The sequence below is a fragment of the Galeopterus variegatus genome, unplaced genomic scaffold (genome assembly GCF_000696425.1).
Source record: "Galeopterus variegatus unplaced genomic scaffold, G_variegatus-3.0.2 Scaffold4181, whole genome shotgun sequence".
Taxonomy (NCBI): domain Eukaryota; kingdom Metazoa; phylum Chordata; class Mammalia; order Dermoptera; family Cynocephalidae; genus Galeopterus; species Galeopterus variegatus.
This window is the reverse complement of record NW_007730292.1, coordinates 134868-148115: the sequence shown is the minus strand read 5'-3', so window position 1 is coordinate 148115 and position 13248 is coordinate 134868.

The window sequence follows — 13248 nt, the reverse complement described above, 5'->3', positions numbered from 1 at the left end:
TGTTGTTTCATCTGGCACCCTCTAATCCAAAAGAAATTGGCACAGTGAAGGGCCTGTTTGGATTTGGGAGGCAGCATATGCAGTACCTGGGAAAACTGTTCCAACCCATATATTAGGTGACCTGGAAGGCTTCTGGTGGGGCTCAGAGCAAGAGAGGGCTCTACAGTAAGTCCAGACAACAGTGCAAGCTTACCTGCAAATACAGTGGTTCCAGAGTATCTCTGATGGATACAGGAGCTGTATGGAATCCCTGGCACACCCCAATAGAATAATGTATGAGGGAACTTTAAAAAGTTCGTGGAGGGCTGACCAGTTACTTGGGTAGAGCACCACCTTAAAACAAGGTCACAGGTTCAGATCCCCATACTGGCCATCTACAACAAATAAACATTTCATGGAAAGATTCACATTATCTTTCAATTCCATTTTTTTTTTTTTTTTTTTTTTAAAGATGACTGGTAAGGGGATCTCAACCCTTGGCCTGGTGTTGTCAGCACCACGCTCAGCCAGTGAGCAAACCGGCCATCCCTATATAGGATCCGAACCCAGGGCCTTGGTGTTATCAGCACCACACTCTACCGAGTGAGCCACGGGCCAGCCTGCAAAATTTTCTTTCAACAGTTCTTCAGGTGACACATATGGAAAAGAATGAACTCAGAATTTATGATCTTTAGCTTAAACTATATTGCTTTCAAAAAAATGTATGTGCAACTATTCCTGGGGGCTGAGCACTCCATTAATCTTTCGCATAGCCCACTATTGCGCTCAACAAGGATAGATACAAAAGAAGTAAAATATACCTTTGCATACAGTTTTGTAGCTTGAGATAGAAGCTCTCATGTGCACATAAAACAAAGCCAAATGTCTAATTGTTGAGGGAACATGGTGTAAGTAGAGCAGATTGGGACAGCTTCATGGAGGGAAAAGTTTTAAATTGGATCCTGAACAAAGTAGTGGACTGCTACTTTAACTGAACCACTGGGAAGTGGTGAGAGAAGAAAGGTCATTCACAAAGACACACAGAGAAATGGACCTGGTAGGGTAGGTTGAATGAACCAGAGCTAGCCCAGTAGGTCCCAGACTTTGCTGTGCATTAGAGTCATCTGGGGTGCTTTCAAAAATCACATTGTCAGAAGTGACGGACTAATGGGCACAAAACTATATTATCTACCCTAAGTGAATCATTGTGCAGTACATGCGTGTATTAAAGCAACACACTGTATCCCACAAATACATACAGTAAATGTTAAAATTTAAAAATTTTTTAAAAATATCACAATGTCCAGGTTGCATGTCATTACAATTAAATCAGAATGTCTGGGAGTGGAAGCCAGGTATCAGTATTATTTTAAAATCTCCAAGTGATTCCAACATACAGAAAAGTTTGGCGACCTCTGAAGGCCAGCCAGCCCACAGTAATCTAATTAGAGTAGAAGGGCCAGGTTAGGGGATTGTGAAGGAGGGCCGTTTCCAAGTTATTCCAGATAAGGTTATTCAGGCTAGCCTTCACACTGGGTAAAAGATTGTAAGACTAGATAAAAAACCAAGAGCTTAATGATATGCTGTTTCCAAAGACACTTTAAATATAGAAGGTCCGTTTTGCTGAAAGTTTTATTTTCATTTAGGCTCAAAGGATTCGTTGATAAAGGAAACCACTCGTCACACTAATAAGCCAGTTTATGATATTTATTGAGGTAGTGATAGGCAAGTAAGCAAAGAAAGCAAGATTATGTTGATATATGAAGAAAAGAATTTAAACAGTATATACATTACCAAATTGAGAAAACACCTACACCCAGATCCAAGCAGTGCTGGGAAGTGTCATGAACAGCAATCTGGAGTCCCAGTTGGGATTGTCCTGGTCAGTGTGTCCACTCCACGGGTGAGACTTCAGAGAGAGGTTTGGGGAAATCCTGCTTATGTTACCCAGTCGCAGACTGCTAATATTAGTCTGCGTGCAAACACATAGCTGTGCTTACTCTATTAATGCTTTGATCTTTAATCATAAGTCTTCAGGATGTTCTCTGGTCCTGGGAACTAGCCAGGTTCCCAAGGTCCGAGAAGCTCCAGGACTTACTTTCCTTTTTATCTAATCATTATTAGACGCCCATCCCATAGGCCTGCACACAGTTTCTGAGAGTCTGGCACAGCCTATGCAGGGTCATTCTTCGGTCAGAGGCCTAGCAATGCTTCTGAAGCCTGAACAAGACTATAAACCTTAATTTGCCCAACAAGGTCCTAAATATCTTTGAATAGCTAGCTAGTCAAGGTGGTGTTAAATGTTCCTAACACAAGGAAGTGACAATTTTTTGAGGTGATAGATATATTAGGCACCCTGATGTGATTGATCATTGCACACAATATGAATGTATCCAAATATCATACTGTACTCCATAAATAAATATAATTGTCATGGTAAATTAAGAAAAATAAAAAGAGAAAAAAAATTGTGTAGAATAGTGGTTACCAGAGGCAGGGAAAGAGAAGGGGAATGGGGGGCCGGGGAAAGGTTGGTAGACCAGTTCAAAGTTACAGTTAGATAGGAAGAACACTTCTGGTGCTCTAGGGTGACAATAGCTAATGATATTGTATTGTATATTTCAAGATAGCCAGAAAAGAGGATCTTGAATGTTATAACCACAAAGATATGATAAATACACTAACAATTCTCATTAGATCTTTACACAATATATACGACAACAAACTACCCTATAAACATGTACAATGAAAAAAATTAATTAAAAATAAATCCTAAGGAATTTACCAAGACAAAAACAACCCTACCAGAACTAAAAGATGAGTTATCAAGGTTGTAAAGTACAAGGTCGTTGTGGTAGATGAATAATGATTCCCCAAGGATGTCCATGTCCTAATTGCCAGAACCTATGAAACTTACACATCAAGAAGGGACTTTGCAAACGTGATTATGTTAAGGATCTTGAAATGGAAAGTTTATTCTGTTATCCAGTATCAATGTAATCACAAGAGTCATAAGAGGGAAGCAGGAGTGTTGAGAAATTTGGAGATGTTATACTGCTAGCTTTGAAAGTGGAGGAAGAGGTCATGAGCCAAGGAATGCGGGCAGCCTCTAGATGCTGGAAAAAAGCAAGGAAATGGATTCTTCCTTCGTCTTCAGAAGGAACATAGTCCTGCTGACCCATTTTACACTTCTGACCTACCTATGGTTTGAATGTATCCCTCAAAGTTCATGAGTTGGAAACCATCTCCAATGGGACGTTTAAAAGGTGATTAATGGGCCGGCCCCATAGCTCACTCGGGAGAGTGCTGCGCTGGTAGCACCGAGGCCGCAGGTTCAGATCCTATATGGGGATGGCCGGTGAGCTCACTGGTTGAGTGTGGTGTGGACGACACCGTGCCGAGGGTTGTGATCCCCTTACTGGTCAAAAAAAAAGGTGATTAGGTCAGATACCTCATGAATGGATTAAAGCTGTTATTGCAGGAATGGGCTTGTTATCATGGGAGTGGGATTCCTGACAAAAGGATCGGTTTGGTCCCTTCTTTGTTCTCTTTCATGCTCTTTTCCTTCCACCTTTCACTGTGGGATGACGCAGCAAGAAGGCCCTCACCAGGTAAGGGCCCCTCAACCTTGGACTTTTCAGCCTCCAGAACTATAAGAAACAAATCTCTTCTTTCACAATTACCTGTTCTTGGGTATTCTGTTATAGCAGCACAAAATGGACTAAGACAACTTCCTTAACTGTAAGATAGTAAACTTGTGTTGTTTTAAGCCACTAAATCTGTGGTGATCTGCTACAGTCCCAATAGGAAACTAACTCATTATGCAAAAATCAATCATCATGATATATACTAGTTACAAACAACTGGGAAAATGAGTATTTAAAAATAATGCTATTTATAATAACACCAGAAAATATAAAAAGCTTAGGAATAGGTTTTAACAAAAGGTGTTAAAATAGGTTTTAACAAAAGGTGGGCCAGTCTTTGCTTTCCATGACATTGAAAATTACAAGAGGGAAATTCTTAAAAGACTGAATAAATGAGGGGCCGGCCCGGTGGCGCACTGGATAAGTGCGCCGCTTGGGAAGCGCGGCGGCACTCCCGCCCGAGGGTTCAGATCCCACATACAGACCGGTTCCCGCTCACTGGCTGAGCGAGGCGTGGGAGCAACACCGAGGGTTGCAATCCCGTTGCCGGTCCCCGGTCCGGTACGGGGGCAACACCGAGGGTTGCGATCCGTTGCCGGACACGGAAAAAGACAAAAAAAAAAAAGACTGAATAAATGAAGAGATCTAACATGTTCATGTATTAGAGAACTCAATATTAGTACAATGTTAGTTTCTCCCAAATTGATCTATTGATCTATATATTTAATTCAACACCAACCCAAATCCCAGAGTGCTTTTTTTTTTTTTTTTTTTGGTAGAAACTGACACACTGATTTTAAAGTTTAGGTAGAAATGCTAAGAATTTAGAATTGCCAAAACAATTTTGAAAAAGGAGAATAAAATTGGAGTACTTACATGATTTTAAGACTTATTTTAAATCTAGAGTAATCAAGACAGTATGGTCTTGGCATAAAGATAGACAAATACATCAATGGAACAGAAGAGAAAGTTCAGAAATACACTAGCTGATTTTTGATAAATTACCAAGGTAGTTCTGCAGCTAGGCAGCCTGAGCTGAAAATTAGACCTAGGATATGATTATAACGGTGGCAATAATGCAACTGTGCAGCCAATTGTGAAGCTGCAGACCAATTGTGCAGCCTCAGCGAGCCATCTAATTCAAAGTCAGGGCCCATACAAGGAACAGTGGGATCCTAAGACCTGTTCTCTGTCATAAAATCCACAGGAACCTTTACCTAACCATCATGTTGGCCACCTATATTGATGACAAATGCAAATTGTACCCAGTGAACAGCAAATGACAAGGAGCCTAGATGCCCTAGTAAGACATCTTACTAAGGCAGCACATGAACATGAAGATTCAGGGGCTTGTCAAATTGGTGAAGTGGGGGGGGGGGCAATGGTCTGGGGCATGTAAGGATGTAAGGACATCGCCCTAAGGTAAAGGACAAGTTGTTTCATCTGGCACCCTCTAATCCAAAAGAAATTGGCACAGTGAAGGGCCTGTTTGGATTTGGGAGGCAGCATATGCAGTACCTGGGAAAACTGTTCCAACCCATATATTATGACCTGGAAGGCCTCTGGTGGGGCTCAGAGCAAGAGAGGGCTCTACAGTAAGTCCAGACAACAGTGCAAGCTTACCTGCAAATACAGTGGTTCCAGAGTATCTCTGATGGATACAGGAGCTGTATGGAATCCCTGGCACACCCCAATAGAATAATGTATGAGGGAACTTTAAAAAGTTCGTGGAGGGCTGACCAGTTACTTGGGTAGAGCACCACCTTAAAACAAGGTCACAGGTTCAGATCCCCATACTGGCCATCTACAACAAATAAACATTTCATGGAAAGATTCACATTATCTTTCAATTCCATTTTTTTTTTTTTTTTTTTTTTAAAGATGACTGGTAAGGGGATCTCAACCCTTGGCCTGGTGTTGTCAGCACCACGCTCAGCCAGTGAGCAAACCGGCCATCCCTATATAGGATCCGAACCCAGGGCCTTGGTGTTATCAGCACCGCACTCTACCGAGTGAGCCACGGGCCGGCCCTTTCAATTCCATTTTTCCACGAACTTTTGGAAATACCCTTGTATTAGTTTGCTAGGGCTGCCATAACAAAGCACTACAAACTGGATGGCTTAAACAACAGAAATTTATTGGCCCACAGTTCTGGAAATCCTCTACGGCCATACCTCCCTGAATGCACCCGATCTCATCTGGAGGCTGGAAGTCAGAAATAAAAGTGTGCTTCTTTCTAGGACTGTGATGGAGAATCTGCTTGATGCCTCTGCCAGTTTCTGGGGCTTTGCTGACAATCTTTGGCATTCCTTGGCTTTGTAGAAGCATCACTCCAGTCTTTGTCTTCATCTTCACTCGACATTCTCCTTGTGTGCCGTCTCTGTCCCAATTTCCCCTTTTTTGGGGGGTCTGGCCTGTGGCTCACTCGGGAGAGTGCGGTGCTGATAACACCAAGGCCACGGGTTCGGATCCCATATAGGGATGGCCGGTTGGCTCACTGGGTGAGCATGGTGCTGACAAATTTCCCCTTTTTATAAGGACATCAGCCATACTGGATTAGGGATCCACCCCATTCACTCCAGTATGACCTCATCTTAAGTGATTACGTCTGCAATGATCTTATTCCCAAATAAAATCACATTCTGAAATATTGTGGGCTAGGATTTCAACATATGAATTGAAATTGTGGGGAAGGGGAGGCACAATTCAACCCATAACAAAGAGTCACAGCACAAATACCTAAGATTCTGGAGGAAGTTCATGCTTTCTAAGGCAAAAAACAACTCTCCATTTACGAAAGAGCCTCTGGCATGCTAACAAGCTTTATAGAGGCTAAGAACTTGACCTTAGACAGCTCATGATTATGTAACCTGAGCTGTCCATCATGAGCTGCATGTTTTTAGATACACCAAATCATAAAGTACAGCAAGCGTAGCAGCAATCCATTGTGTGAAGGATGTATATTTGGGATCTGGCTAAAACAGGTCAAGAAGGCATAAATCAAAGGTTCAATCCCCTTACCACCCAGCCACAAAAAAAAAAAAAAAAGGAAAGAAGAAGAAGGTACAAATAACTTTTGTGACTAGGTAGCCAGACTCTCATGTTACTCACCTCTGCTCTGCTGCCACCCCAACCATATCTAACACCTATGGCCTTATGGAAGTTTCCTAAACTAAATGATGGAAACAGGAAAGCCTTGGCCTCTTCACAGGTGGGTCAGTTTCAGTATGTTGGCAAGGTCCAGAATCAGATTGTCCCTTACTTAACACCCCTACTTGAGTTGCTTTGAAGTACACACGTGAAGAAAAGTTCTCTCAGTGAGCGATGGTACATTTTGTCATCCACATCATATTTCAGAAGATATAGCCTAAGGTACAGATATGCATTGACTCTTGAGAAGTGATGAATGGCTTGCCTGTTTGGTCACCCCAGGGCTTATGCAACAGGCTCATGAACAGAGAGACTATGGCAGCATGGATGGAGGCTGTGCATGATCCCAACAATATGGGCTACTTCTTACCAAGGCTAATATAACTCCTATCACTTTGGAGCATCCAGCCTGCAAGCACTAGTGATCTGCCAGCATTAGAGACCAACACTGAATCTTGGGGGTACCAGCTACCACCTAGTTGAGTGCATTGGATCTCTTTTACCTTGTAAGGGGCAGCAATTTGTTCCTACCAGAATCGATATGTGCTGTAAATATGGGCTTGTTTTCCCTGACTGCTTTGCCTCCACTAGCACCACCATCTGAAGCTTTACAGGGTATCTGTAAGGAACCCACTTGATACCCAAGGAGGTGTGATAATGAGCTTGTAAGTACAGAATTTATTATGTGTACTCATTATCCAGAATCATCTAGCCAGATAGAACTGTGGAATGGCCTTTTGAAGACTCAGCTAAATTGCTGGCTAACACACAACACTTTGCGAAGTTGGAGAGCTGTCCTTCAGTATGTTCATTGATAGGCATTGAACCAATAAGGATATATGGTGTTGTGTCTCAAATAGAAAGACTACAGGTATATAGGAACCAAGGGTTTGAAACAGGACTAGCCCCTATTATTATCATACCCAGTAACCCACTTGTAGAATTTGAGCTTCCTATCTCCAAAAACTAGTCTGCTGGGTTATGGTCCTGCTTCCCAGAAAGTACACTTCCCCTAGGAAACACATTTAAGTGTTCCACTGCACTGGAAAGAGAATACCACCCAGGTCACTTTGGGTTCCTTGTGCCAGTGGATCAGTAGACAAAGAAAGGAGTTGTTATAAAGGTCCCCATAGTCCCTGCCATGCACACTACATAAATACAAAACCTTATAACCCAGCCAGCTGCATTCAATAATCTACCTTCCCAGACCCTTTAGGTACTTTAATGTAGGAATGGGGGCAGAGGGTTGGAACGAGAGATTTGTTTAAACAAAGGAGAAAAATACAATGCATAAAAATGTAATGGCTGTTAGAGATGACTGGGGACATTGGAAGGAAATTTGAGAATGTATGTAAAGGAATAAGTTCTGAGAATATGATATCTTCAAGGAGGACCACAGATTAGAGAGCCAGCCACTGATAAAGGAGCAAATACACACTCAAGTAGATTATTGAAGAGTCATGGAAAAGTAGAAAAATGGAAAACAATGGCAACCACAGCAAGTTCAAACCCCATAAAGGATGGAACATTAGTCAGGGCTTAGAAGGTAATTCAGGATATCACGTAATCATCAGCAGGCTCTGTAGCAGGTGGCTATTTCTTTTATGGGTTCTTCCATTGTTGAGCTCTGCCACAAACTTGTCAGCCATTCAAGGTCTCAATTACTGTTTTATAAAAGGTATAGTTACTCTTTACCTACTCAGGAAGTAGTGGTAGAAGCCATAATTACTGTGATAACACTTTGACAACAAAAATGCCTCAAATTCAACTTACTATAATAATTTCACTATTGTTACTCCGAAAACTCCCTGGAAACATTAGTGAAGCTCAGAATCTTATAACTGTCTGGTGGTGGAAAGAACATCTGTTACCCATATATCAAGTATTTGAAAATACTACCCATTCAACTGGCAGTACAGAAATAATCTGGGTCCCGAGAGAAGCAACCACTTCTGTTACTGGCAGCCAGGCTTGGCTTGCCCTCTCACAGTAAACAAATGACCCAAAAGTCCAAAAGTTGGTGCAAAGATTGGAGGCTTTATTCAGATAACCAGCATCTGGAGGATGACAGGCTAAAGCCATCCCGCCTTCTGATGCCTGTGTTGGGGTTTATAAAGGGGAAGAGGCAGGAAGGTGAGGTAAGGGTTTTGTCCTGCAGGAAAAGGGGGAGGCTGGTCATGGGATCAGCAGAGGGTCTGAGTCAGATGTTGGGTCCCAAGATCAACTGGGTGTTTTGGCATCATGGAGTCTGCAGTTGGTGGACTGGTGTATTAGTCCGTATTGTGTTGCTATAATAGAATACACGGAACTGGGTAATTTATAAAGAAAAACTAAATTTATTGCTCACAGTTTCTGAGGCTGGGAAGTCCAAAGTCCATCTGGTGGTGGCGAGAGTGGCCTAGGGGTCTCACATTGCAAGATGGTGGAAGCAGAGAGAGCAAGAGAGAGAGAGAGAGAGACAGACTCTCCTCTTCTTTTAAAGCCTGAGTGTTCTGGGCCAGCCTGTGGCTCACTCGGTAGAGTGCTGATAACACCAAGGCCACGGGTTCGGATCCCATATAGGGATGGCCGGTTCGCTCACTGGCTGAGCGTGGTGCTGACAACACCAAGCCAAGGGTTGAGATCCCCTTACCGGTCATCTTTAAAAAAAAAAAAAAGCCTGAGTGTTCTGAGGAATCACGCCCTTGACCATTTCTAATCCATTCACTACAGCACGGTTCTACAATTCAATCACCTCTTCAAGTCTCCACCTTTTAATTACCATAATAGGATTTCCTACCCTCTTAACAGTCACAGTGGGGGCTAAGTTTCTAATACATAAAACTTGGGGAACACAGCTCAAGCTCCAGTGAGTTCTGGGGGGACATAATTCAATCCAGGACAACTGGTCAGCTTCAAGCCCTTGATGTTATTTCAGGGCTGGAGTCCTTATCTCCCAGGGAGAGCTCAAAGACAATAACCTGAGTTGAGCATCACCGGAACATAAAAATACCTGACTCGTACCTCTGACTAATGTGGATGCAATATTCCTTTAAGCAAGAAGATGAGTTAATAACCAGCTAGGGTGTTTTGCCTTTCTTTTGGATTTCTTCTGTCTGCAGTTGATTAGAGAGGTAAAAACAAGAAAACTTAGTTTCAATCCTTAATTGCGGCTGCACAACATCTAAAGTAAATCAACACATGAGCATGTAATGGGAGACAAACTTTTGAGAAGGATCCTTTTGGGGCATGATTTCATCTCTGGGCAGTTTCAGCCATACAGGCAGTCTCTCATTTCCTCTGCCAACCTCAAAGAATTGATAATCATCACTTCCCAAGTTAATGGCTACTTGAAATTTTCTGCTTGGACCTAGTTACCCCAAAGATGGCCATTCTCTGGCTAAGGTCCCTTTGGCTTCGGTTTGTGAAACCATTCATCATTGACCTTACTCTGTCTGCACCCTTGTTTCAGTTCCTCTGCCACAGACACACAATCACTAAGTATTGTTATTGTTTGATAATAATTAAAACTATTACAATTATTGCCATTAGTAAGAAAAGTGTAAGTATTTGCGCAGGACAGTATCAAGAGAAACTAATCCCCTTTATCCCGTCCCCGCATGTCCTAGGGGCGGATAAGCTGAAGAGCGAGGTGGCCAAAGCCAGAGGTTAGAGCCCAGAGATTCGGAAACAGGGACTCAAAGTCCTCCCGCGATCCTAGAGAGGACCCCGAAACGCAGCGCAGTCCCGGAAGGTGCGTGTGACGCACTTCCGGCTCCTGTGACGTGCTCTCTCGGTTTTGGAGACGGGGGATTCTGGCTCCAAGTCCAGTGCTCTTCGGTCCGCCGAGTCACATCCCTTTTCTATTCCAGGACCCCAGACATCTCCGGGGGACACGGTGAGTCGCGGGTCCGGCCGAGAGGACGGGCCGGGGCAGAGGTGCTCGTGTACTGTTGGTTGGGTGACCGCCCCCTAACAGAGTGGAGGAAGGCCTATGTCCCCATCTTTCGTCCCATCCTCGGCGGGAGAAAGCGCTGTCTCCCTGCAGGGACATCTGTGGGTCCAGGCAGAGAGGAACGAAACTTTGGTTTCCGGACTGGGATAAGATGCTGTGGGACCACGGAGAGGCAGTCCGCGTGTCCTTTCTGGGCCCCCTCGTCCTCGGTTTTCACCCCAAGGAGCTCAGGCGAAACGACCCTAGTCTAATTTCTGTGCCCCCTCGTTGTCCCCATTTGTTGTACTCTAGTGAGAGTTTTTTTCTGGGTTCCTAGGGACCCCGAGTTATAAAAGTTCAGAAGACCTTAGAGGATATCAAGTCCCATGGGCTTTTTAAAAATTGTTTTTATTTTTTACTTTTTTAGCGGACAGGCTTGTTAAGCCTCATAAGTGCCTGCAGATCATCTGTTCACCCCCAAACTCACCACCATTAGTGGTGGTTGAAGAGTGTTTGAAGCCTACTGAATGAAGAAGTGTTTTGGATTCAATAGGATAAGATTATATACATTTCACTCTTTTCCTTTCAGTTTCGGGACTTACGAAGCCTTTTTAAATGAGGGACTTAGGACCTTGGGTGGGTTTTTCAGTTGCGGTACGTAACTTCTTGTGAAGGGGGTTTGTGAAAGGAAAGTCTGTTGGGCCATTAGGAATCCAGTTACCAGAGTTCTGTCTGCCTCTGATTATTAGGATTATCGTGGGTGAAACACACAGACTCACCAATTTAAATTTGTCCTGATTAAAATAAACTAGATTAGCTCGAAGACCCTTCCAACTTTGGAAGTCAGTGCTAGACTGAATTTAACTGTGAAAAATCCAGCTAGGCAAAATCTAGTACACCGTTTCCATTTCCTGCTGTGCCACCAGTATTCGGAAAGACACATTATTGAGAGAGGCTTAAGTGATAGAGGACCAAGTAGATCATAGGCAATCATTAAATGAATGTGGTGAAAACATTGTAAAAAGATCCATGAAATGCTATCCTCCTTCTGTTATTCAGATTTTTCATAAATAACTCTATAGTCATAGTATAGTGAAATCTCTTTTCTTCCCCCCTTGGTATTACCAACACCACACTCTTAACCAACTGAGCTAATCAGCTAGCCCAGTGAAGTCTCTTAAATTGTGAATGACTTGTCCTTCCAAGTACTGAAAATAACAGACCTATAATGAATTTGTTGAACTTCCTACAAATTAGCAGAAAATGTTGATGTCGTATCCATCCGAACAAATATATTTTAAATGTCTACTGGTTGCAAGGAACTGTGTTGTGACTTAAGGGCAACAATGAAAGCAATAGATAATCTATATTCTTGAGTCTAGTTGGGATAAGGCATGAAAGCATTAAAAATTAATTTTCAGGGCAAGAGCTATCAAAGCATTACTTACCAAACCAGTGGTAGAGACAATTAATGAGTCTAAAGTCAAGAGAGGACTGGGTGCTCGAGAAATATAAAATAAAACCCAGCCTTTTTGCTGTTACTCACCCCAAACTGGAGCAGGAAAAAAATACTCCATGAGAGTTTGTCCAAATTAGAAAGGAGTGACTCTGCTCCTGACCACAGTCCTATCTTGGTTTCACCTCCTCTTTGCAGTCCCTTTATTTTAATGCATACTGTCACTATGAGGCTTCTAAGAATACATTGTTCCTCCTTCCCCACTTTTAAAACTTTGACCCAGGTGACAAAAATGAAGATTCCTTTTCCTCAGTTTTAAGATACCTGAGCCAGAATGGAATTTTCACGAGCTGTATCACTAAAAATGAAATGAGCAAAGAAAATACAATAGTTGGAAGATGATAAAAACGGCAACACAAATGATGACAAGGAATATAAATGCTATAAGATGGGACAGAAAGGAAAGTTAGAGCTATCAGGACAAATTTAATAGGTTTTAAAGAGTAGAAATTTGAGAGATGGAGTTGGGGAGGCAGGTTGTTCCAGGCAAAGGGATGAAGATGGGAAATCAGAGCTTTTGTTGAACAGTGAGGAGGCCAGTTTGGCTGAAGCATAGAGTCTGAAGAAATGGGAAGAAAGACTTGAAGAGTGTCATGTTATGGTGACCTTTGAATGGGGGGATTAGTGCTTAATTTTTGAGGGGAGAGAGTGATATGATGAAAACTGGATTCTGGCAGAGCTGTCCAGACCATGTTATGTAATTTGATTTGTAACAGGAGGTGGAGCTAAGGAATCTAAAATAGATCATTGCAGTAATCTGTGCTAGAGGTAATGAAAGCCTGAGTTCCAAATATAGAAATGGAAATGGAGGGAAAATGTATTAGAGAGACAGTCTTTCTAATGATTCTCAGAGATTAATGAATAAGAGAATGAAATGAAGATTTGTAGGAATTACATTAGCTTCCAGTAGTGGAGGAGTTAGTCAATGCAGGGAATCCTTGGGGAATCTTCCCTAACTATTCTTGGTGCAATCCAATCCATCCTTGACACACTTGCCATTCTTTCTTTTTTTTTTTTTTTTCCTTTTTGTCTTTTTTTGTGTC